Source organism: Anser brachyrhynchus, assembly GCF_964034855.1.
Source record: "Anser brachyrhynchus genome assembly, chromosome: Z".
Taxonomy (NCBI): Eukaryota; Metazoa; Chordata; class Aves; order Anseriformes; family Anatidae; genus Anser; species Anser brachyrhynchus.
Window position 1 is genome coordinate 78,213,724 of NC_137697.1, and position 27,986 is coordinate 78,241,709.

Consider the following 27,986-nt stretch of genomic DNA (forward strand, 5'->3'; position numbering starts at 1 on the left):
TCACCCCAGTGAGCCCCTTAAAGTTGTGGATAAAATAGGGAGAAGGAGTTGACGAGGTTTCCCATCAGGTGCACTCTTGCACTGGGGATCTAGACCCAGGTATCCCCTTCTTGACTGATGCCTCCTGAACTCTCCCCATGAACCACATGGTCGCTCCTCACAGCCGTTCTCCCACCTGCTCATGCCAAGGGCTTCCCCCAGAGCCACTGATAACCAGCAGAGGTGAAAAGGAAACGAGCTTGGAAGAAAAGGTATTATGCTGAAGCCCCCACTTTACAGTGGTGTGCATCTCCCATTATGGTGGGAGAAAAACTTTTTGTTTTTTTTTTTTTTCTGTCTCTTTTTTTTTGTTGTTGTTGTTTTCAGAATGTACCTCTCTCCTTAGTTTCTAAAGGCACATGACGATGTATTGTTAGGCTAACAAACATTTTGAAAATATGTTTTTTGAAACCCTACAACGGAGGATGAGAAATCAGTTATTTGAAAGGCAAAACAGGTCTCATAGCTGTCTGCTATGAGAAATCAGAGATCAGACAATAGACCCGTGACACTGAGTAAAGTGTTTTTTAAAATGTGAGTTTTCTACTGAAGCTCGTATGTCAATAAACACAGACTTTCTAGAGAACATCTATAAATTACGGTTAGATGACTTTGCTTTTGAAACAACCTGAAAAGTTTCTTCAGTGTCAATGTGACATATTGAGGACTAATGAACTGACTAACTACACTCTGATCTATTCATCTGAATAAAACGTGATAGAGTACATTGACCTGAAACAGTGGAACAACATAATTCAGTGAACAGACGATTGTGGTGTTATTTTTCTTCAGAGAACTTCAAAGCTTCTTGAGTAGTGTCACCTTTTTGAGAGCATGCTGTACCACTCAAAAGGAAAACACTATCCATAATAGTTTTGCAACCTTTCTTCCTGATTTAGCATTTTAAATTAATACAGAATTAATGAGATATTATACCAATACTAACAACAGCTAAGGGGAAAATCATTTTCAGCTCAGGAAAAGACAGTAATAGTAAGAGTGTAACAACATCTGATTAGAAAGATGCACGCATATCATATTCTATATTGATATGCCTAGCAATGTACTTCTTTCAACTCAAGAAGAAATTAGTTTACAGTGTACTAGTATTTTCTTTAATTTCACTGAATGCCAATACTGTCACTACTGATAAATGTTTAACTTCCTACAGGTTAATTTAGCACCACACGAACACTGTGGAGGTCCTGGTGTGCCATGGAACAGTTTTTCAGGTTTCAGTATGGAAAACGCTGCTGAGGCCAGGACTTCTTTCTTTATTCACTGTTTGCAGGCTTTACATTTGTAATTGAGGAACAGAACAGTAACCATAACCTTCAATGATAATGGTCAACTAATGGTAACAAAACTATGATGCAATTAGTAGGAATGATTTATTTCTGTACGACTACTAATACAAATTACCCCGTAACGTGACGAATGCCTCTGAGTGTTTCCTCTGCCTAGTGACAGCATTCTTCATCTACATTTCTTATTACTTGTATCTGCCCACATGAAGTATTTCTGCAGATGGAATCAAATACACTTTCCTCAGATACTGAATTTCCTGCCAAAACGTGAAAAAATACCATAAATAACAACCGATTTTACTGATTATTTATGCCTCTAACCTTATTCCTGTAGACCACTAAGCAGGCAGTCAGCTGGAAAGAAAACTGAAACCAGTTACTCCTTGTACATGCGGAAGTCCTGGAAATTATTTGAGTCGTCCTGCTCCCTGCAAGCACGCTTCTCCAAAATTAACCAAGAGAGTGCATCTCCCAGAACATAAAGACAGGGCTTCTCATGCCTGCCTCTGTATTATACAAAATCAAAAAAAAAAAAAAAAAAAACACAAAAACAGGTTGGTGGAGGCAAAGAACCCCTTGATACAAACCGGAAAAAAAAATTCAAACACAGCGACCACAACTGTCCTTCCAAGAACTTCACAGCAAACCCTGGTAGAGGGGACTTCTCTACAGATAGAGAGCAGCAAGTCTGCCAGATCATCAGCAGATTGCCCAGGAAAGATCCTATCTACCAAACAGACCTCTCCAAGTAAGTTATAAGAAGTAAGTTATGGGTATTCAACCCATGACTTGCACTGTTACACTACTAGCAAACAGGGAGTAAAAACGCTTCTCCTAGTACACTGTCCACAAAGGAATAGCCTGAGGCATGGCGATCAAAGAGGCTGTTAAATCAGTATTTTAAAGTAGAAAACACAGGCATTATTTAGAACAATGAGAGTTGTGGAAAGGTATCCTAGTTTTGGCTGTGACAGAGTTGACTTTCCTTCTGGTGGCTGGTATGGTGCAGTGTTTTGGATTTAGGATGAGAACAATGCTGATAATACACCAATGTTTAGATGTTTAGCTGTTGCAGAGCAGTGCTTGCACTAAGCCAAGGACTTTCCAGCTTCTCACACCGCTCTGCCAGCGAGGGGTTGGGGGGGACAGAGCCAGGACAGCTGCCCCCAGCTGCCAGAGAGATACCATGGGGCATCGTGTGGGACAATTATATGGGGGGGCTGGCCAGGGGGCTGCTGCTGCTCGGGGCCTGGCTGGACATCAGTCAGATAGGAGTTGCACTGTGCATCACTTGCTTTGTACATTCTTTATATCATTATTATTATTGTTTTCCCTTCCTTTTCTGTCCTATTAAACTGCCTTTATCTTGACCCATGGGTTTTCACATTTTTCCCCAGCTCTCTCCTACATCCTGCTGGGGGAGGTGAGGAATGGGTGAGCGAACGGCTGTGTGGTGCTGAGCTACCTGCTGGGTTAAACGACAAAAACGGGATGGAAAACCTGCTGCAAATCAGCGCTGACCCGTGCCTGCATGCCAGGCAGAGAGCATGGCTTCACTGAACAGCTGCAGAAAACTCACTCACTTGTAAAGAGGCAGCAGCCCACACAGCAGTGAAGCTGACAGTAAATCTTTACAGATTAGAAAGATTTATTTTTTTTTTAGGTATTTTTTAGACAGCATACTATATGGTGACATAAAGATTATGTTATATATAACAAAATATACAGAGGGTAAGAGCGAGGACAGGTAGCCTAGGAGGGATACAGACATTGTCCAAGCAGCCAGGGATCGGGTTAGGAAAGCTAAATGCCTATGGAAGGTAAGGAGGTGATGGTGACAGATAATATGGCTTCACTGAGGGCAGATCACGCCTGACAAATCTGGTGGCCAATACGTTGTGAAAAGATACATGTCTGTTTCCAAGGAGCTCCTCCAAAAGTAACTGTTCTTACAAAATTTTGGAGGTCCATGTTACTCAGTTAGATATTGAAACAACAGCATATAGATATTGAAGCTAAGACATTTCACTTCCCACCACTTCAAAAAAACAAAAACAACAACAAAAAACAACAACAACAACAAAAACCTAAAAACTAAACTAATTTTCATGTGTTCCGAGTAAGTTCTAAATGACAACATCAAAATAAACCTGATAGTCTGCTACGATGAGATGAGTGGCTTACTGGATAAGGGGAGGGCAGCAGATGCTGTTTATCTTCAAATTAACAAGGCTTTCAACACCATCTCCCATAATATCCTCACACACAAGCTGACAAAGCACAGACTTCGCAAGCAGACAGAAAGGTAGGCTAAGCCTGCGTTAGGCTGCTGCACTCAGAGCAGTGCGACCAGCGACACAAAATCCAGCTGGGGGCCAGCAGTGTACCCCAAGAGGTGATGCTGGGGCCAGTGTGCTTCACCAGTTTGTCCTTCTTAAGTTAAGTGCAGGGCACAGCTAACACACAGCATACAAACTCAGATTAAGTCCTTACTCATTCCATATTGAAAAGTACATTACTTGAAATTTTATTATTTTTTTTAATCACCTGCAAAATACATCTTCCAGCTCAGCTGAGTAAAAGCACAGCTGAAGATACACAACAAAAAGTTACTGAAATGCAGGATGGGAAATCCTGGTAAAGAATAAACCCTGAAAACAGGCACTTATTTAGAATTTATTGGTATAGTTACATTTCCCCAAATAAGAAATCATCCTTCTAGTAGAAGTTATAGGTCTATAAACAGTCTAGGAGAGTATTGAATCTCCATTTTAAAAGTTTTAATTTTGAAATGCATCAACACTTTATAACCCAGCTTGAACTTTCAGTATCTGATGAACAAAGATGGTGTTCACATCAGTTCAGAAAACAAAGGGATGCAAAAATGCTGAAAACCTACAAGCATACTTGCAATTCTGTTAATGATTTTCTCTTTCTAATAATCAAAGTAACCATTAAAGATGACTTAGCAAAAAAATAATAAATAAATAAATCTAAAAGGTCAGTAATTGAACTTAATTTGAAAAAAAAAACTGTAAGAATTGTGAAATAAGCAGTTTTTCAGGTATATATCCAAGGGAGCTACCATCTTACTAATTTATGGTGGAAATTAAGATAAAGCTCTGTGAAAAACAGCAGCACCTCAGTTTAGACTTGTAATCCTGGTGCAGTGTAATTCCTGAAGACAATAAACCGGTAAAAGGAGACTCTCTTGAGATACAAGAGAGGTTTGCACCTCCTTATTTTAAGCACTGAAAACGTACAGTCTGTTCAAGTATAACTTTAAAGGTACATCATGCAGTTTCTTTGATTGTGTAGGTCCTTGTTTTCTAGTTTTTAATTCTAATTTAAAAAAAAAAAGTTGAAGCATAACAAATATTGCTGCTGAGGATAAAGTTGAGATGTGCACTGAACATGTGTTATGACAGATGTTCAGTTATGCCAAAATCCCAAATTCAGTGAAAGAAGGCGGCCCACGGAGTGGCATGACAGAGGTCACTTCTGCTACAAAAGCACCGCACTGAAAGAAAGAAGCTCTACACTGCACTAAAACGGGTTAAGACATGCTAAAGCAACTAAAAGTAGTTTTTCTGAGAAGCTTTATAGACTCATGTAGGTCATCTTGTGCAGCACCATGCTGGTTAATCACATTGCTTATAAATTTAAGACTAGTATGTTTCCCAAACTGATTGAACAAATGCCTCAACAACAAGTACCTCACTAAGGTAAGATGCACCTTTGTAACCCTTGACTTTATAAATGCTTACTTTGCCCTTTACTATAAAGCAGTCTTCGTCAATACATCAAAGACACGATTACCTTGAAAGTGCTACAGCTAACCTTCAGGACTTTCCTTTTGCAATAACCACAGTAAAGAGGATGAAAGCTGTCACACGGACACTACACAGGAAGGACATAAAAGGTGTTAAAAGAAGTAATACAAAATTCATAAAGATACTTCCTCCGTATCAATTTGGCACCGTATTTTAACTTTTGTATTAAAGTATCTCCCTCCAAAAGCGTAAATTCAACCAAGGGAGGACATTATAAATAACACTGTACTGTATGCAGGCAAGTATGAAGACAGCGGACACTTTTCCTCTGGATGTGGATCAAAGGAAGGACTGGCATTCTCTCTTTTTTCAAAGAGCTGAGACACCCACTTTGAAAAGCAGTGCTGGGCTCTCCAGTCCAAGGGCACCTCTCTAAAATACAGATATTCAGTGTGAGAGGGTGCCGATTTAAGAATTTTTGAGAAATCCCTCGTCAAGAAAATACCAGTAATGAGGTGTTAGTATTAACCAGTAGTGTAGTACTACACGCCTCACCGTGGCCACTGGTGTTATACAGGAAGCCTAAATGCACAACTCATGACTGAGCTTTCTGGTAGCAGGCCAAGCACTTCTGGAATTTGCTTTATCAGAAACCTTTAAGTGCTTCAGAGGCTCTTGAAATCTGACTGTGTGTATTGTCTATTTACTGTTCTGATGCTCCAGCATCAGAAAGCTTAATTTTTTGTCCATTATCACCTTTCAGTGAACTTCTACATAATTCCTTCTGGACGATATGAAAAATGTTAAATGCCAAAATATAAACCTAATGCACCATTAAAATGTATTTTCTGTGCTACGTATTGCTCTTAAACAAGGGAAGAAGCATCTTCTCATTTTAGTAGCTTGCATAATTTTTATTTTCAAAGACCTTCTCCATGATTGTCTGTATGCCTTTTTCTTTATTCCCATAATGATTTTTTCCAAACTATCAGAGCAGAATTTATCATGAGCTCCAGGGAAACACTGGACCCAAGATGTTTCAATAATTGAACAGACTTAGCAAAGCTTTGATTTGCTAGGATAGTCATTTTCCAATCTGGAAACCTTAAAAAAGAGATCTTGTTTCTAATGTTATAAAAATGCATTTATGAGACTACCCCAGGCTTATTACCAAATCTGTACTAGATTCACAGCTTTTTTGTAAACACAAATATTCAAGATAAACGGCTGGAGATGTCATTACATCAGATAGTTGCTTCAGTGCTTTTCAAAACAGTCACTGCATGGTACAGTACTTTTATTCAATGGAACACTGATGATTTCCTGGAAGAGAATAGAGCGCGCAAACCGTTATCTCTTCTAGTACCTTGGAAAAGCATAATTGTAATAGGCTGCACTTTCATTTGTTCTTTTTACGCAGGAAGGCATACAGCTTGTACAAACATTTAATCTCTGAAAGAAAAAGTAGAAACCTTTTTCCTTACCTAAGTCCAAAAGTTAGCACCATACCAAATATTTACAAAAAGTTGTCTGAATATGCAAGCACGCATATTGGCATCCTTTCTTAAAGCGAATTTAAGATTCTGTTTGGAAAGGTGACATTACTGCCTCATACATAGCTTTCATCTTTCCTCATGCTCTAATTAGCCAATTAATTTAGCAAAGAAGATTTAGCATATATGAAAGGCCCAGTGCAGGCGGTTTGTTTTGTGTTCAAATACAAAGCTTTATTTACACTGACAAAGGTAGGATTTTGTTGAAAAAACAAATCAGGCATTTTCTCTACGCTAACACAGGAGAAACCTGAATACCTGTTGGTGATGAGTTCTGTGGCCCTACAAACCCACCCCCTCTTCTGTGTTTTAATCTGTCTCCCTCAGCCTTCTTTAAATTTCAGTCCTGGGAAGACTGGAAGTCAAGATTACCCTCTGGAAAGTATGCAACTTTGGTCAATGACTAAGACAATCATGCTTCATCTCTTGCTCTTTTTTCTGGCTTACTCTGACTTGAAGCCTGATCTCTACAGAATGAGCTTTAACTTGGTACAATGGGAAATAAATTATGAATAACACAGTGTGACCAAGGGTGGGTAATTCAGGAATGTGACTAAATCAGGTATTTCAAAACTGCACTTGGCATTCTCACAGAAATCACTTGCCCCCACATAAAACTTGACACTGTTGAGAGATGTGAATGAATAGCAATTTTTTAAAGAAGAAAATAGAGCTAGAACTGTGCAAGAAGTCACAGGGTGCTAGGAATACTTAAAAGAAGTGAGAGCTCTTCAGTCAAAGCCACTAATAGGCACTCTAAATTTCATAAAGAATTCAAGAGAAATATGAATGTGTTTCTTAACACATTTTTACAAAAGTAATTAACATTTTTCAGTAAATAAATCTTATAGTAAACACATATTGCAACTGACAATATTTTCTACGAACTATGATAATTCAGATTTACATTTGTTAATGCTCTACTAGTGTTAATTAGACCAAATCCAGAGCACTGCTACTATTTATCTATTCCATAGAGCATTTTCTATCATTTTGATTGCCTAGCATTTTCTATCATTTCAAGACCAAATTAATTTTCCCTATCTCTTTTTATGATTCTATGATTTACACAAAATGCCATTTCTGTACATGAATCACTCCAAACACAAAACGTAAGTGTACTTCCCCAAATGCTATACAAATGTGAAATTTCCAACATTTTCAGCAGCGTGGGGATGATGGGGAAGTAATGTAAGGCAAGCACAGGTAGGATGCTGGCAGATCAAAGTAAACTTCTTGTTTTAGCTGGAGCTCCTACCGCCCAGTCATGAAAAACCACCTCTCAGACCAGTAACTGCTGAGATGCACAACAAAAAGCAGTGGTTGAATTTTTATTGATTATATCTAGGTAAAATACAGTGACGATGCCTATAAGGTACTCAATTTTACAAAAACACAAGAGAGTTATAGTGGATTTGCCATCTCTGCACATTCTTCCTGCGCAACGAATTTGTTTGGAAGAGAACCACGACGGCGGTGCAGGTGCCCAGCAGTAAATCACCGCCGAAAGGCACGCTGCGATCGCTCGTTACTCAGTGCACAAACTGTCACGCCTCTCAGTGTTCTGTCACTTAACCCTCACATCAGAAGGACACCTCATCTACGAAAAATACCTTACGAAAAACTATCAGTTCAAAATACAGAAATGAGTCATCCCCAATTTGTTTTGTTTTCAAGCCTGAGCAACGAATTCGAAACCCGTAGGTACACCTTGCAGACAGTGCATGCTGCACTTCGTAAAGCAGAGGAAACAGCTGTCTGAACGCTTCCTAAGTAACACACAATCCTAGGCGTCTCCATACAGCCATTAGGGAAAGTGAAAACAGCAATTCAGGAGGAGGTATTTTGTTTATATTCCAAATTACACTGAGTATTTTCTTGGATAGGAAATTTGACTTTACTCCAAGGTTGCGGTGACAGGCAGGAAAGAGAAGACAGTGGCATTATGCCCTGATGACAACACTGGCATTAAGCAATCTTAGTCACTACTTCCAGCCCTGAATCACTTCACCCTACCCTACTGAAGAGGCCAGGCAAAGTATCTGAATAAATGCAAGAATGTAACAGCCGAGCTTTGCTATGCTTCACAGGATGGTTTGACTGAGACCTGCACTAAGGTGTAAACGGAACAATAGCTTCATGTCTAAGAAATATTCTTCCCGTGATTCAATGGCCTGCAAGAAGCAAACTCTGTCAAAAAGAAGGGCAGCTTCATGTTTTGGGTCACAATCTGCAGAAGAAAAAGATCTCTGCATCCAATGCCAGTGCAGAAAAGGAATTTCATCTGTGATGGATATATCGTACTATGGTCTCTCAGAAACTTGATATCATAGATAAAATCACTAGGGGGGAAGGGAAGGGAAGAGGGAAGGGAAGAGGGAAGGGAAGAGGGAAGGGAAGAGGGAAGGGAAGAGGGAAGGGAAGAGGGAAGGGAAGAGGGAAGGGAAGAGGGAAGGGCTTCTGTAGGTACATGAACAACAGTAGAAAGAGTAGGGAAAATGAGGGCCCCCTCCTGAAGGGCACAGGAGACCTGGCTACCCAGGCGAGTGGAAAGGCTGAAGTACTGAATGCCTTCTTGGCCCATCTTCACCAGCAAGACTGGCCTTCGGGAACCTGAGGTCCCAGAGGGCAGAAGGAAGATCCTGTGTGGAAGAGGATCACATCAGGGAGTACTGGGTCCAATCCTATTTAACATCTTCATTAACGATCTGGACAATGGGGTACAGCGTACCCTCGGTAAATTTGCGGACACCACAGAAGTGAGGCTGAGAGAGCTGGAGCTGTTCAGCCCAGCGAAGAGGAGGATCTCAATGTCTACAAACGTCTGAAGGGAGGGTGTGAAGAGGACAGAGCCAGGCTCTTCTCAGTTGCGCCCAGTGCCAGGACAAGAGGCAGTGGGCACAAACTGGAGCACAGGAGGTTCCCCCTGAACACCAGGCAGTACTTCTGTGCCGTGCGGGTGACAAAGCCCTGGCACAGGCCGTCCAGAGAGGTGGAGGAGTCTCCTCCCTGGAGAGCTTCAAAAGCCTCCTGGACATGGTTTGGGCAACCTTTTCTAGGTGTCCCTACTTGAGCAGAGGGTTGGACCGGATGACTCCCTGCGGTGCCTCCAACCTCAACCAGTCTGGGATTCTGTGCTAACATACAGAAGGAGACCAGAAACCCTTGACTGCCACAAGGTCAAAGCGGTTAAGAACTTGTGTATAAGCAATATAATGGCAAATCTCCATGACAGGGCGCTTTTTTACAGCAGCATGAAAGAGAACAGTTTTCAAACATGCCTTTGAGTAGACTATTTGATATGTTTATGTGACCCCTGGCATGGTCAGACACTGCTAAATTAGGTAATGCTTTACTGGAAATCTTTCCGCTATGTTTATGCGACCAAAGCAGGTAGCTCTCCAGTAAAGCCTTACCAAATTGAGCAATACCTGACCTTGCAGGAGGAATTTTGCTGTTATCTTCACCGTTAGTAACAAATTACACGCCAAGAAAACAATGGGTTGTCCAGTTCTTAAGGTACAGAATAAAATAAGCTGTAAGCTACAAAGCATTAACATAGTGGTAGATTTGTGAGTGAAAGGGGAAGTTATGTGTTCTGGGGTTTCCTGTCCTTGTTAAGGAGCTCGGGAGACTAATGAATTGCTGTAACTTCTGCAATGCACAGCAGCCTCTGCTACATGAGGGAGTCTTCCGGGAAAAAAAAATAAAATAAAATCTGATTAAGAGAAGCAACCCATCAGTACGGGGAAAAAAAAAGAGAGAGAAAGAGTGAGAGAGACACCTTTCTCCTGGTCTATCGCTTTCTCAAGACTCACTGACTCTTATGCCTGTAAGGTCTAATGCTATTACCCTTAGTACTGCCATGATACCAGTTGTTGGGTGCTCAGCATTGGCACCCATTGCAGACCTTAGCCACTACTTGAGATCAAGGTCCGAGTAAATGTGGTTTCTCCCCCACAGGCACAATTAACTGCTCTCAGGTCTGTTTGTCTCCTCTCAAAGGTCAAACTCGCTCGGCTTTGACCAACAACACAGCTGGCCTCACCCAAGACCAGCAAGCAGGTTTCCGTACTGAAACATGCAGGATGTACTTGAAGACGCTTCACCTATGAGCAAAAAAGCACACAGTAACATCCACCCATCCACCCAACAGTCTGAATCCAAAGCAAACAAGCTGTCCTTCTCCTCTGTGTGCATTCAGCACGTTCCTCGTACACCACACCATGCATTTCTTAATGGTTTAGTCTCCTATTGTGTGCCAAATGCTTTCTAACTGATTAATTGCTGTATTCAAATGACACTGGTTGTCATTTTTACCATGACAAGTAGTACTTGTTGTCTCAAAAGATGAGGGAAGCCTGATTATGATCTTGCTGGTGATGGTGCTTTCTCCTCCTCCCAGGCAAGGAAAACGAGGAGGGAATGAGAAAAGCTGGCACGTCTAAACTTTTTCTAAGGTCTTGTTAGAAATAAAGCACTGATCTACTGCATACAGTAATTTTCCAAAGGGGAGTGCACTGTCAAATCTCTTCTCTGCAAACTGAACATAATCCCTGTAAACCTGTAAGCCTGAAGCCATTGTGTTAGATTCCAAAGTTTTCACAGGACACAAATGAGAATGTTGGTGTTGATCCTTTATGAAATGTCTGGCATGATTTTTATTTTCTAGCACTTCAAGAAACAGACAGTTGGGCGACAGTCAAGGCACAGTAAGGAGAGCAAACAAAAAATTAACTGCTACTGCTAGCAAGCGCATGCCTTCTAGCAAACGAAGGGAAATAGATCATAGGATCATAGAATATCCAAGTTGGAAGGGACTCACAAGGGACTCCTGGGTCCCCAGAGGACCATCAGAAATAATAAAATAAAAATCAGACCATGTGTCTGAGAGCGTTGTCCAAATGCTCCTTGAACTCGAACAGACTCAGTGCCATGACCACGTCCCTGGGGAGCCTGTCCCAGTTCCCGACCACCCTCCGGGTGCAGAACCTTTCCCTAACACCCATCCTGACCCTCCCCTGTCCCAGCTCCATGCCGTCCCCTCGGGTCCTGTCGCTGTCCCCAGAGAGCAGAGCCCAGTGCCTGCCCCTGATCACAAAAAGCTCCACATGCTACAAACATCTCCTAGTAATTTACCAAAAACAACACTATACTCAGTTGCAGGATGCCTTCTGTCCAAAGGAACAAGCTGTTACACTGACAACACCTCATGGTTGACTTCTTCCTAAGCTTTCATCAGTCACCAACCTTCACCAAGGAAAGCTCATACAGTCATTTAGATGTTCTACACAATGCCTGGCTCTGAAGCCTCAGCTCATTTGATTATTACTTGCTTTTGTCCTACCCTTCGCTTCCTTCACTAATTACTGCTCCTCTTCTAGCCTCTCAGGGTGTCACTCTTCAGGCTTTTATACAGTAAGACTGCATTAAAGGAAAAAATTATGAATTTTATCCATAACATCCATTATCACCTAGTTCAGAGAAAAGTTGCTATATTTTATGTATTTGTAAAATGCCTATATGTACTGGACAGAACATTCAAAGTTACAGTATAAATGAAGAACAATTACAACCTGCTGACCTGTTTAAATAGTTTGTTTGTTTCTTTTAATCTGAACATCCAGATTTGAGTGCTCTTTCCTACTTCAAGATGAGATTTTGCACTACACAGTAAAACTTCCACTTCATATTTCAGCAGTTTGTTCATGATCTGGTACGCTTTTCAGTAAAGTGATAAAACTTAGTATCCTAAATGAGTGCCAGAAAGACTCTATACAAAATATACTTCAGAAGTATAGTCCAGTTGAAGCATCTGTTCCCAGTAACAATCACCAACAGGTTTGCCCCGCTCCCTCACCAAAGCAGTCCTCAAGCCCCTCAGCAGTGATCAGGGTTGTACCTCTAAAGAGCATCTGAAGTACAAGAAGGGCAGGTGGAGAAAGACACTGACAAATTTTGGAAGATTCTCACAACGTCATTATACAGAACAGCAGTTTTGCATTTTACAGAGGTAACGGGCAAGATCCATCTCAGTTTCCCAACTGCTATTCAACAAATTGCTCGTGTTGTCTATTCTTCGTCTGGAATATAATTAACTATCAATAATAAAAGATTTTGAAGTGAATTGTTTTAGTTCCATCTTGTGCCACTCTCATAGCATGCAGACTCACTTCAATTAGTGTCGGTGTTACTTAGTCTGTCAGCCAAAGATAAAACTTGGAACTCATATTCAAATGTAAATATTGAAATACTACTGTGCACAGAAAAACATCAGGTATTTCTTCTTAAGAAATTAGTTACATTATACTTTTAACTACAATACTTTTAAAATATATCATCATTTCAAATAAATACATATACATGCACACACACATTAATAAATAGTGACACATTTCCAATAAATGTGATGTATTTCCTCTGTTTTCTGCTAGTTATATCTATTTTAAACAACAAATACTTGGGGCTTAAAAGATTAATATCTGTCCCTATACTACCTATGTATTCTTATTTCATTTGAATTAGAAAAAAATAAAACTTTTGAGCAGAGGAGTATATCATTTTGAAAATTATTCACTGCCTTAAGGTAACAGAAGCTTAACACAGATACATAAGTTTGCCTCACAGATGGAAGCAATACACCCAACAGACAACTTCAGTAAAGCACACTGAATTACTCCACAACTCCATTTTGCGTGGATGAAAGCAGCCAACGTATCAAAAGAGATTTGTTAGTTTCATGAGACGTGGGGGTTACATGGACACAGTCATCTTTGTATGCTGCAGACATTGGATATCCCCTGTCAGTGAATGACCAGCTCTGCAGTAAATTACACATCAGCAGACGCCACAGCCCACGTGGGGAGGAGAGGGTCTCCTTGGCTAAGCCTCACGAGAGATCACACCCCAGAAAGCGTGCACCAATTTAGTTCTGTAGACTGCTAAGAAACAATTGTTATCTCAGCAATTAGAAGTAGATATTCCTCACCGCTATTATGCGTTAGTGAAATCTTAATTTATCACACTACACCAACTTCCTCTTAGGGAATAAAAGCCATTACCGAGGCTACCACTGCGATGACAATTCTAGACTGCTATCCAAGAGACTCAGATGTCTGGCAGGAAAATGTGTCACATGTTACAACAACCTAAACTTTTATGATGCTTTTCAAACTTATACAATGTGTTAGTAAGTTTGGAAAATATTGTACTTTTTTTTTTTTTTTCCCTCTGGCATCCGTAATGCTTACTTCCATTCTTCAAGAAGTCCAGGCTTTTCCTCCTATGTATTAGGAAGTGCAGCAAAAGTTTTATCTTTTCGTCTGAAAACAGTCAACCCAAGTTAAAAAAAAAAACACAATCAGATATATTATGGGAAGACTGTATTGTATTAGGTCTCTGAATCTTATTCTTAAAGTGTAAATTTATCCACTGAAATGCTCTTGCCATATAAAACATTTAAGTCACCAGAATGTTTTGTCAATCAAACAATTCTCAGATATATTTTGAAGTGTGGAGCACAAAAAAAGGATGTACAATGGCTACTTGACAGTTCAGGTTGTTATTAGGTGATATTTCCTCCACGTGCAGCTAAAATTAAGAGGGAGAAAGCCAAATGCCAGAAGCACGTAGATCACAATTTTACAAAATCATTGTATTAAAACAAGTAAGAACATGCAAATAGAACCATAAGCTTATGCATCAAAAATTCATCACAGTAGTCTCAAAAATCTCTTCTGAGGCAAACAGAAGTGTTATCTTATGCAAATGAAAACACATGCATACATGCATATACACATAATTCACTTGATACTATACAGATCAAGTGGCCAACATATAGTTCTCAGCCTTGTTGTCCAACGAAATTGCTTTGTCACTGTAATAGATCTGTTGCTTCCTTTGTGGCACTTAAGAGAGCTATTTAAAAACAAACAAACAAATAAACATTTTGCTATTGATAATCTGCTCAACTGTAATTCTTCTTGTTAAATCTAGCCTAGAAGAGGACAATTCCATCTCTAAACTGTAGAATAGTAGGGAGAGTGTATTTCTGTGCTTCATTAACTCCTCATTCCCCCCCCCTCAAAAAAAATCAGTAGATAAGTTATTCATGTTAATTCATTTGTATCTCTGTCTTACAGTTTCAGCTCCAAAATATCACCTAGTAAGCTTCTGGAGACTCGTTTCCCCTGTGCTTAGCTCAGACCACCGTTAAGTACCTCAAATCCTGGCAGACAGTCTTCCAGCCATTTTTCAAGCTGTAATAATGAAAGTGACGCAAACAGACAAAACATTTCTAACCTGCAGCTGCTCAGTTTTCTCATGTTGATGTTTTGTTTTTTTTGTTTGTTTTTTGTTTTCCTACTTTCTTCCTACTGATAGAGATGCTTCCTTGACTTTTAGAAGAGCTTGCAAAACAAGACTGAATAAAGTACTCTTTTGCAAGGCCTTCTCGACTCCAACCAGCAGGTAAAAAGAAGAAATCGATGATATAAGGGAACAATATTTGTTTTTATTATTGCTTTAAATAATCTTTTTTCCTATATGATGTAATAGATTTCATACAATCTTAACAACAGAAAATATGCTGAACTGAATTAATCTTTAAATCACTCTCACTGTGGAGGAACATATAGTATAGTAGATTATCAATCTTACGTTAAAAATGTACTAGGGAACAAAAAAAATTGTTTCTGTTTCTAATAGTTTTCCATAAATTCCCCAAATTTCCTCCATAGTTTTCCTATATACCTACGATAAGAAATTATGATTAAAATTTTAGTGAAAGAAACTCTGGGGGCTTGTTGTACCAGATAACAAATGCTAACTCATATGTGGTTGTCAGTACCCACTAGAGAGAACACTCTTTGAACTTGTTAAACAGAAGAAAATCTTCTCATGAAGCAACTCTTAAATCATTACTATGCTTCTCTTTCTACCCACACTGCATTTAATGCAGTTATTTTAAGTCCCTATGAAAAACCATGAGGAGAGATCATCAGAATTCACAATTACTGCTTTGCCTCACCCACACATCGTACCTACTCTGTACTTTCTCCACTCATCTGAGGAGTGACACTGGAGCCAATGTCCTGATCTTGGATGTTCCAGCAAAGGCTAAACATTGCGTGATCAGTCACGATACCAAGAGTGCTCAGATAAAATTTTCAGCTGAAGTATAGTGGCAGTTTAAAAAATAGCACCAAAACGTACGTGGGGGACCCAATATATCACTTAATTCCTGTCACTGTGCTTCGACCAGGAAAAGTTCCTGTGAGTCAAGTACAGAGAGGTCAATGGAAGACCACGGCACAACGTAAAGAAAATTTCAAAAGTCACGCAAGAGTGTTAATTCTGCTTCACTGAGACACAAGCGTTGACACCCAGCTATTTCACTGAGGCCTGTAACTAATCCAAGCTACAGCAACCACCTCTTCTCTGCTGACAAAACGACAAAACGCAGGCACTGCCACAGAACTCTGCAGGTGAACCTACGGTTCAGGGCAGTCTTTCAGAGATGAATTTTCAGTTTGAGGAGAGGAAAGGAGAAAGTTTCCAGCCACACCTAAAAGTCTCAATCACTGCTGATGCCTGAGGCCTACGCTGAGGCCTCTTACTACATCTAAAGCAGAAGCACACAGTAAGTTAGAAACTGGTGGCATTATTCCCATTTAACCCAGCAAGCACCTACTGAAGAAGCAAGAATTTTGCATCGTGTTGTTTTGCTGCCAGGTACCCAAAGGGTCATGAATGATGCTGGCACTGAACGTGCCCTCCTGCAACAGTTGTTTTTAAATGCTCAGAAGAAAGTCAGGTGTTACGTGCCTCAGATGCCGACGGAAAATTTAAGTACCCTCAAGTACAAACTACACGAGCATTTCCTTGAAGTGTTTTGGCACAATCGTCTTAAAAGCAATTAAGTTATTACCATTCACAATTATGTTCAATGAAACTAAAATACTTTCAGTCCTACTTTATTATTAAATCCTCTCAAGTACAGCTTTTTTTTTCCCTCAACTCTCTGTTCCATTCCAGTCACAGTATTATTTTTATTGTTATCCAAAATGAATTTAATGTAGCATTTCACAATTCCCCCTCTACACTGCTCTGAGACCCCACCTGGAGCCCTGCATGTGTCCCTGGCCACAGCAGGGGGGTTGGAACTGGGTGCTCTGCAAGGTCCCTTCCAACCCAGACCACTCCCTGATTCTATGATAATGTTAATGATTAATTCTGTACAAAAAAAAAAAAAAAAGAAAAGAAAAAGCTGTGCCTGGACACAGAAAAGTGTCCAGCTATGCAACAGGAGGAAGGGAGCAGAACACCCTGCTGCAGCCAATTAAGCACTGAATGAACCAAGGTAGTTGTGCGTAGTCCTTTGCTTCCAAATTTTACCCTTACAATGTTAGAAAGCACTACACAAAATCTATACAGTAACGAATTTCTTTTGAATTTATCTCCCTTACCTACATACTTCCTAAATTACAGAAACATGTTTAAATGCATTATTATTAAAATACTAAACTGCAAGTCATCTCCGAAATTGTCCAAAATTTGCCAGCAGGACAATGGATGCACTCTGCTCAGACAGATGCCCCAAAGGGGAACCACAAACCTTGGCAGACGTCAGAATGGTTTCCTTCTGTTTCTGGTTGCGCGTACCAAAGGGTAATGCCTTGGTCCCCTGGTCTTTCTCCAGCCAAACCGTATCATACGGCACCATGAATGCTCACCTCCTTGCTCCCTGGCACGGCAGCACGATGCCGCTGGGAGGACCACCAGCCTGCCGCAGGACTGCCCAGAGCGGCGATCCCCAGGCCCAGAGCCACCCGGCGACACCCAGAGGAGGTGGGAGCACCCGGGGAGGAGGTCAGCACCCACCTGAGCCCTGCAGAGGGCTGGGGATGGGCTGAGCCCTTGGGCGAAGCCATCCTGAAGGTACCCGCACACACACATGCCTTGGCACCCATGGTACCAACAGCAGCCGCAGCAGCTCCTGCGGCGGGGCACAGCTTCTAGCCCCTGCCCCCAGGGGCAGCCGCGCTGCTGCTGAAAGCCACAAATTGCTCTTTTTATGAGCCAAACTTAAAATAACGTAAGTATCAAGGGGAGGTAATTACTCACTGAAGCATCAAGGCTCAGCTCTTCGCATCTCTTAATTAGCTGCCTCTAAAAATATAAAATCCTCATGTCAGAATGACATTCAATAGCCTTCAGTACAAGGTATTATAGGAGCCCCAGTTCAAACAAAATGTGCACCGCTGAACCAAATGCCTCTCTAATTACAGTGGCTCCATATTTTCTGTAGCACTTGATCTCGGTACTCCACAAATGACAGTAATCTTACAAATTTTTATCAGGCACAAGACATTAATTTAACAAAAACTAATCAGTGAAATTGATTGACGCCCCCCAAATGGTTTTTAGTCAAGAGCATGAATCTACAGCTTGAATATTCAAAAGTTCAAATAACTTCACCATAACTGAATTTCAGAATGTGATGGTGTTACTACATTTCTATATGGACGTACTTTACATTTCGGTTAAACTGTGCTGAGATCACAGCTACATTTAAAACAAGAAAAGAACATTTGAAGTTTATGGTTCTTTAAATTAATTATTCTACCCTAGTGCAATTTTTGACAAAGAGAACATTGAAGGATACAGAATTCTTTTCTTTTGGAAAGATACAGGTGGCTAAAAAGACTCCAAAAACAAGCAATTTGATTTTAGACCTTATTTGAAGCACTCACAGAAAATGACAGTGAGTAATTTTCTGTAAAATTTACTTCCTCCATCTTTATTGCCCATACCTTTCTAACCAACTTCAACAATATTCACATCAACAACTGAACATGAAAAGGTCAACAAAAACAACCAACACATTACAAGAATTAAGAAAACCCACAACTTTTTAATGATGCATCATGTTTAATTTTCCTGTTAAAAATTCTGATTATATTAGATGCTTTTAAAAAAGAACTAGCTTTGTTAAAAGGCTAAGGCTTATTTAAGCAAGACTGTCAGAAAAATCTCTTATATTCACTGCTGATTATTCCAAAAGTACAAATTGAATTACACTTCTAATAAAAATATGAAATCTCCCTAACCCATTTATTCGGTATATACTTCTTTAGAAACAAGCTTACCTTGTAAATTATACTGCTAATCCATCAAATTCACATGGTAGAGTAGGTACAGTTTTATATTCATTAGGCATTCACTTACAAAATTGACAATCTGGCACAGTTTGTACTCAGCATAACAGGACAAGCTAGAATAAAAATTGAATCATACAGAGAGACAAGTTCAACTTGAAGATAAAGAATACTGACAGCACAGCAGTAACAGGATATTAATTTCTTCAATATCTGGCTTAAAACTCACCAAAAACATCTATTTTGTTTCAGCAGGGGTATATCCTCCGGATTATATACTGGAATGAAATTTAAGGTATTTCTTCCATAAATATTTAAATGGCAATGGTTACAATTCTGGGAAACTTTGATTCAAACAGAAATTTTAACACACCTACACACAGTCCTTGGGAACAAAATGCTTGCTTTAGGACTCACCAATGTACAACAAAATACAAGAATAAGCTCAAAAGGAAAGCTGTTCAGTTATAAGACAGAAAATGCGAGCAACACTGCAAAGGCTGATAGATAGGTGCGTTTGATACTGTAACTGGCAGGCCAGAACTGAACTCATCTTTCAGCTGAACACCTCCAGACACACACAAGTTACTTCGGAATTTAGACTAAACAGAAAATGCTAAGCCTCTCCCAGGAAGAGGGCATGAGACAGTGGAGAGGGCTTCCATGTGGCTGTGTTCTTCAGAGACCAACATTTTATTTGGACTTGAACTCGTTCTTGAGCCCCTGTGCATAATTGTATCTGTCTGTTCAGAAAGATCACACTGGAAATTCTTCCATTACCTTTATGGATTCAACTATGCCCTTCATCCTACCTGTTCTTGATGGCTGCTTTATCTTGCATTTTTTATAAAGCTGACTTCAAGGGGCGTAATTTACCTTTCAGACATGAAGTGATGTGTAAGGGAACCCGATTCATTTTTCTCTCATTCTCACATGCACTCCAAAACCTACTGTTTGTCATTTATACAAACCCAACACAGATTTACCACCTAGAAAAATGAACATAAAGACCAGCATTTGCAATATTGGGGGCAGACAACCCACAGCACTATTATATCTGTGAAATAATCACAACTATTAAATAATGTGCATCTTCTCAAACTTCATAGAATCATGAATCATAGGATCATTTTCTGCTAAGTGCCTTAAGAGACATATTTGCTCCAGGAAGGTATGTCTTCCTATGACCAACTTTCTCATATTAATTCAAAACCATCATTCTCTGTCTTTGAATATATTCTTCATTGTTTCACTGATGTGATGCAACATAAAAAAAAGGCCATGAACCACTACACAGGAAACACATTCAGTACCATGTACGTGACTGAAACTTATACTAAGGCTTCCTGCACAGGACCACTGACTCAGGAAAACCAAACACAGCAAACAAAACAAAACAAAACAAAACAACAACAACAAAAAAACCACCCTTCTCCCAAGCACAAGGCAAGGGAAAAAAAAAAAAAAAGTGCTCATTTATAGATATTATATGTCGGTTCCCCCTCCCAGAAGAGAGCATCAGTTTTTCAGTTCTTCACTTCTGTGACAGTAGTTCAAGAACTGCTCAGCCAGCACAGATACTTGAGCTGCGCTCAGGAAAAGTGAGCCCTCCTTAAACGACTTATTTATCAGGGTCCAAGTCCCGAAGGGACACAGCTCACTCACATCAACCTCCGGGGCTGCCACAACTGCTTCTACTCCTCTCCCGTTCAAGCTTTTCACAGACTGTCTCCATCCAAACTCACCACCTTTTTCCACTCTCCAAAACAGCTTTCTCTCCAATGAAGGTTTCCTGCTTATTTTTCTGTCCTAATTTCATTTCCCACCAGAAAACAGACACATCCATTGTACAATCTCAACACAAACTTGTTAGAAGTTAAATAAAATCCTGAATATTAGCCGTTCACCCGATTCTTTTCCCCTCCATTAAAAATAGGCAGTTGTTCTACCTCATTCCCCATATGAACTCCCTCAAACGTCCCTACATGAATTATTTACTCTCCAGACCTTCTACTTCTGCTTAAACCAAATAACTTGCTGAGATTTTCAGGACAAAGCCATACAGGAAGCAGAAAATAAAAAGGAGTCATTCACTGACCTCAGGAAAGGCTGCTCACAATGGGAAGGAAAGATTTGGAAATGAATTTCCATACATGCCTTTAAGAAGTTCATCCGTAAGAGCATCTAACAGCATCCTCCTCACCTGAAGCAATATAACACAGTCAATTTTCTAATAAACTCTGTTATTAACATAGAAAAGTAGAAATGAAAAATATCCTTTATCAAGTCAGATCCATTTCTTTCATTGCTGCTAGGTGAAAGAGCTCATAAAGGCCACTGGCCTTCAGTACTGATGCTCTGCCTGGCACCGTGCATTACCATCAGCTTCTCTCTATCACAGAACAGTTACCTTGAGCAGTGCACAAAACATGCACAAAAATACACCTGCCACGAAGATGGATAACTAACTCAAGTCCTAATCTAAATTCTGGAACTCACCACAGCGAGGCCCTGTGTTTTTTCTCATTTCATCCTCACAGGTGAAGATGTCCGATCTAGCAAACAGGCTAAGCTTCAGTTCAGAGAGTATGCAGTCAAGCACGTACTCCGTGTGAAATAGCAAAATAAATGTTCGGTGAAAGAGTGACTTTGAGTTGTTCAGAAGAACGTAATGGGAGACAACGTGAAGACAGACATAACGTACTCTGGCAGGAATCCTGACCTCAACCACGTGCTAAGTGTACATCCCCCAGTAGGGGAAACATGAATTCAGTCTGCTGCTCCCTGTTCCCAAACTGGCAGGAAAGTGGAAGAAGACCAAGAGCTGGGCAGTACACCTCGTGAAGAAGCGTGGCACAAGCTTCGGGACCAGCCTTCCCCACAACAAGAATACCTGGCTCGAGAGTGTATTTGCATTTGAAACTCTTCCAGAAAATTCATGGGCAAGTCATGATTAATATGTCTGATAATTTACAGTAAAATGAAATTTACAGTAGAATTTATAGTAAAAATTAATAGAAAGATGAAGAATTTGAGTTTGGATGGGTAATCTACTCTAGAATCTTTTCTAATAAACCACTCTTGACAAATAAAACAGTACTTAAGAAATAGTTTACAATGCGTCTTTGAGTGTAGCTCTTTAGCCAGTTTCTCCAGAAGAGACTCCAATGGAAAAGCACATGGACAGCTGGAAATATTTTTTAACCATTTAGATGGCATAGAAAAGATGACAGAGGAGACTAGTCTCCATGACAGAAATTGCCAAATCCATGAAGCAACACTTACATTAAACACACGACTAAATCAGCAGCATTTGTGCCATAACTCAGCAGAGAAATGTAATTATTTAAATTATGCAATACATAAAAGCAATAATATAATAACAGCAGGAAAACAGCTTCTGGAGAAATTCAGGTATTAATATTGTTTCATCCCATAGTGATCTGGAAAATTATGGAAAAGATGTAATTGGCAGGAAGAGATGGGATGACTGGTCTCAGGCAGCAAAATGTTTTAGCAAAAGAGAGGAATAGCTCATGGGACAGCTACGGAGGGATGCTGTCTTGTCACTCTGTTCTCACTGAATAACTCTGCTTTTAGAAGGATTAAACTGTATCCATTCTGGAAAGATATTCTGTTCTAGAAGAGGGATTAACAATATGTATTGTTTGCCAGGTAGTTTTGAATAAATCCCACACAACAACGTTCTCTCGAGTTTCATGATGAGCACAAAGGGCATCTGCATGGGCAAGGTCTTGTGGCGAGGCAGCACCCTGTCCACAGTCTCAGCATCACCCGTGGAGAAGCCGGTGGCCCCTGAACACGACTAAAGATGCAGTTTTCAGGACAGCCAGAACCACGCCAGCATACCTACAGTGCGCACACCTTCATCTCACTTTCATGTATGCAGAAGGTGTTGTGGTTTTTTTTGTTTTTTTGTTGGGGTTTTTTTGGCCAAATACAATGAATCTAGGAGTACTGCTCTTCTGTGTTCCCCTCCTTAAAATTTCAAGCAAAACATCAGTCACCCTTACTCTATCAATCGGTAGCAAGTGGCCAATTTTGATGTAAAATTCTTTCATGTTTTTGAAAATATGCTACATTTCTAAAGTGCTAATTTCTTATTCAAGTTGCAGAGGCTCCATATGCTTTAGAGTACAAGCAAGTAATTCGTCTGCAGCCAGTTAAGCACCAAACTTGTCAGTGACTAAACAGAGAGACCAGTTCATCTCATACACAGCTTTCATGTTTATAGTCTGCTATTTTCAACTACAGTCCAGGCTAATTCAGGGCCTATATTTATGTTCTCCGTAAACTGCATTCACCTGCACATTCTCCTTGATGTTAGTGAAGAGCAGCAGATTCAACACCCTTTTTTTTTTTATAGCGAACATTTTGTCTACATTTGGTATTTCTCCTGTTTAGCATTAAAGGATAGACACACACTGTGGCTGGATACTGCAAACATCACCCAAGGCAAATGAATAATTTTCCCTGAAGAAGCACCCTTCTTGGCAGCAGAAGACGCAGCATTGTGCTTTAATGCACACACACACACACACAAATAGAAACACTAAGAAAATTGCAACACAGTCCTCCTCCTAAGCAGTTCCCAAGAAGTATGAAACATTTTGGAAAATAATAAATTTAAAAAAGTTATAATCCAGGAATAAGGGAAGACAAGCATATGATGACTGCACTGTCTAAACTGCTGTAGGTTTGACTAAAAGATGGGTAAAACTAGTAAATATATTTATGCTACAAGAAATAACCTATGAATGAGATGTTACACATGACTGTGTCAATTATATTAATACTAAATTATTAATTTAAACAATAACTTAATATTCACTACGTAAATTATGCAGAGGAATGCAGAATTCAGGAAAACTGAGTAACAGCTAACATGTAAGTAACTTTCAGGCCTGATGCTATGAAACAAGACAACAATACAGGAAATTATGATTATGATAAATATGAGATATAATTTGAGGATTTTGCCAGGAAAACAGAAACGAAGGGGTAAGCTGAAAAGCATTCAGCAGTCATGCTACTTTGGAGACTACAGGGTCTTTTTTATGAAAGTAGATGGCACGGTTTGTATCTCTTGGGAGCATGCTGTAAATGATTACCCTTGATATAATTTATAATACTGGAATGCAACTACCTGGCCCAAACAGAGTTCTACAGCTGCATTTATGAAATTTCCACACCTTATTTACTCATGACATCCTTTATTCATGGTAAACCTCCTCCTAGTAACTTGGTAGATTGCAAGACGAAATGCAAGTCAACTGAAATGCAAACATTTTCTGCAATTTTCAGTCAAGGTGAGGTTGCCTACTCAGAGAAATAAGCCTTTAAATTGGTAGTAAGAACTTTTGTAGTAAGGTAACTTTTGAGCAGGTAAACAAGTACTGCTAGATAGGCCTGTTAACATTATGATGCACCTATGAGCTCTTCTATAGTATTTCATGCAGTGATTTATAACGATGGACAGCATATTCATACAATGAGTCATCCAATGATGGAATAAGAAATAGCCCCCGTTTCTTGTCAGATAACACCTTCCAGTTCTCCATGTGCCACAGGATACATCTATTCCATATCTAAAGCTTCTGACACATCCTGGTCCTAGTTATGTCTGCTTTGTTAAAAAGAGAAAATACAGCACATAGTAACTAATAATACAAAGAATACAAAATTTGTATTATTCTTATCCTTCTAATATTATGTAATTGTAAAATGTTATATGTGTCAGTTCCATTTCTTAAACATTTTCAAGGACTTAGCATCAATAGTTAAAAAAGTAGTACAAATCAAAACAAAGAAAACCTGAGAGTGTTAAAATACAAAGTTAATCTGAAGGACAAGGATGGGTAAAAGTAAAATGCTCATTCAAATTTATTCTTTTTGAATTTACTTCTTGATGAATATTATCCAATAGGCAATCAGTAACTGATTCTTCACTGCGTTACTTTATTGTCACAGAAAGCCTGTGATTCGTGAAGGTGATGTTCTGTAGGTGGAACGCTTCTGAAACAATGGACCTGTAGGAAGTATGTGAAAGACTAGGAAAGACCTATATGTTATTCTTGTCAGCATTTAACTACTTTAACCTTGTCCACTGTTCCCTCTGACCTCCATTTCGCATTTTCTCAAATAATTGCATTTTTTTTTCCAATGGAAAAAGGACAGCATATACACAAAAGTAGCACCCAACTCATTATAAACTGCCTAGTTTGTCTTCAGTGAGTGTGCCATGATACCACAAGAAGCAAAGAAATAAAGCACATGATTTTGTATCTAAAGATAATATAACTCATTTTTGAATGCGTGACTGAAATTATTAATATGCCTTCAATTTTTTCATACTATAAAGCTACATAGTTGCATAACATGTCATATTTTATCACATTGTCATCTTAATGCACAATTACTAATGAATAATATGCTTTTGAAATATGTATATATATGCATTCACATATTATGTACCTCAAAAATAAATGACTTACTCAAATTGAAACTTACAACCTAATATCTAAAAAATTAAACATTTATGACCACATATAAGCTTTTCATCTTTAAAACTAATACTTGATGCTTACACAGTATTGCATTCCAACTACTGCACAAAACTCCTCATTACCTAAATGAGGCAGTAGCAGTGAGATAGCAAGAATGCCAATAACAGTGCAGAGACTCATTATTGTGCAGTAACATTTGATAGCTCTTAGAAAATGCTGCAACACCTGTGTTAACAGAAATCATGTGTGCCCATTACTCCATTACTTTGGTTTCTACGAATGATTTAATTCCTGAAATAAATCAGGCTTATCTGATCTCTGGGGCCAGAAAGAATCATGAGTCTTCAGTCATGCCCCTCTCCTCATTAGCAAGGCTCCAAAGGGGCTACTCCAAAGGTGCTACAGGTTAGAAAACTGACTGTTGACCTACAACAACAGATAAATGTTTGAAGAGTGTACTTTTCCAGATGCACCCAGGAATACAATATACTGGTTTTTTAAATTAAAAATAAATAAATGGCATGTAGCAAATAACACTACTTGAAGAATATCTAACAAAGTACTAAGCCTAAGTTGGCTAGCAAATGTTCTTCTTCCCTAGTGAAGCAGTCTGAACTTTCAACCCTTATATATATAAGGGTTATACCAAGAATGATAATCATAACAGCAAAAGCTTTGATTTTTTCTGGGGATGAATGTGTTCCTGCACATTGGTGTCTGTGTGTGGGTTGGAGACAGAAGGTGGTAGGTTGTTCTTCCAGTGGACTAATGCTCACGTAACAGGCACCTTTTGGGGGCAAAAGTCACCTTCAGCCTTTCCTCACCATCTAGAAGGATGCTGAGGCTGCCTAACCACAAGCATGGACAGAGCGGCATTGACATTTTGTTCGTTTTTAGAGATTTGGGATTGTCTCCCTCCTCTCCCTGAGAGGAGTAATGATTCACTATGTATTTGTTAGCAGAAAAAAAAAAAGAGTAAAAAGAGTAGAATAGAAACTTGCCAGGAAAAGCCTCAAACTTTCACAGGTAGAACAAACCAGCTAGACAAACAGGTTGCTCATCCAGAAGACGGAACATTGTAAATCACCAACATCATCAAAAAGCGTGCTCTCCGGAAACACAGCTCATTGTCCTTTTCATACACTGAACAAGCTTTCTTTTGGTTTAGCACACCTCAGCTCCTCGTATTTCTCATTGATTTCTAAGACTCTCTTTCAGGGAATTCAGTAATTTTGCAGCTTCTGTGTTAAGTAAAATGTCAAACAGCACCTGAAAAGGAGTTTATCATAATTCCTTCTTTCTTCCTATGCATTGGACTAGGCCTAGAATAGAATTTATGGAATTTATTCAGTAACTACCAAGTCCTTAGCCTGATGAGGGAGAGAACCATGCCAGGCAGGAAAGCGTATTGCAGCTTTCAACACAGGGGGCGGATATTTATGACTCTAAAATGTATCTGTTGAGCCAGGTTTTAACTTCCCTCAAAATAAACTCTGAAGAAACTGTTCTATTTTTCTAACCACACTGTTAGCTTTCCTCTTAATAGGTCTTTAACCCACCTCTGATGGGTCCACCAGAAAAATAGCTTCCTCCTCATTTAAATGCTCTTTGTGCAGCTGAGTGAATAAGCTCTGCAACCACTGCTCCTTCCTGGAGCAATATCATTGTTTGGGAACAATGGAATAACAGTGACACATTATGCTGGATGCCCTCCCTAAATGGCATTGTCAGTAATTAGTCTAATTAAAAATTTCTTCCAAGCACCATAGCTGAAAGTTATTCTACAGTGAACAGAAGTTTCCCGATGAGCTAAGCTCCTGTGTGCCTACAAAATAGTTCCCCATTAACTCACCTTCTCCAAATACTTCTCTACATTAAAACACAAAAATTCAGAAGAGCAGTAACATTCATGCTATCTTCATTTCCCTTTGAACAACAGGTTTCACTTAATGAAAGTCTACAGTGCCTGAAAGTCTACAGTGCCTGAAAATGAAAACTTTTGATGCATCTACATAGTCAAAGTCTTCCATAAAATATCTTAATTCCTACAAGTTAATATTTTACTGAAGAATACATTCTTTTGCTAAATTTTTTTGCTAAATTAATCCTAGTGTCCTGTGAAAAATATTATGGTAAAAACTAAAATCTTAAGAGTACTTCACATTGTATGAAAGCGACAGTATTGTAACTAAAATATAATCCCTACAGTGCATTAGACTGGCTGCTCTGGAAGTTCATCGTCTAACTACAAAGCGACTAGAGCTGATAACTAACCTAGAACACGTTTCTTTCCTTTCAGCTCTGAAACGCGACACAGAGCTCAGCAATGCCACCTCGGCAGCACAGCTGCCTCCGGCCCTGGATGCAAACCGCTGTGCTTGACGCGACGCACGCAGCAGTCAGCTCTGCTCAGCGGGGATTATTTGGAGGCGATGGAGCAACAAACCGAGAAGCACGAGGAATGACTCTGCAGCGGTGACGACAGCCAGACTTCGACACAGCGGGGCACGGGATGCAGGCTGGACCGGGGCCTGGCGTGCAGAAGAACAGCATATGGAGAGCCATCTCCGTCCTGCAGCTCACACTGCAGCACGGCGCCGCTACACAGAGTCTCACAGCTTTCTCTTGC

General features: G+C 39.7%; 1 protein-coding gene and 1 long non-coding RNA gene across 7 annotated transcripts in view; both read right to left on the bottom strand.

Moving 5' to 3' along the window:
* MCTP1 (multiple C2 and transmembrane domain containing 1) overlaps nt 1–27,986 on the bottom strand; it is a gene marked incomplete at its 3' end in the record, with an annotated part of 270,851 nt that overhangs the window by 195,134 nt on the left and 47,731 nt on the right. The gene's annotated exons all lie outside the window — the stretch shown is intronic.
* Nucleotides 1–27,986, bottom strand: part of LOC308185044 — a 34,474-nt gene continuing 6,488 nt past the window's right edge. For 2 of the 3 annotated variants that reach the window (XR_013943083.1, XR_013943085.1), the window contains one exon: nt 1–27,888. This is a non-coding gene — a long non-coding RNA (uncharacterized lncRNA). The remainder of the gene's footprint in view (nt 27,889–27,986) is intronic. The other variant, XR_013943084.1, reaches the window with a different exon arrangement.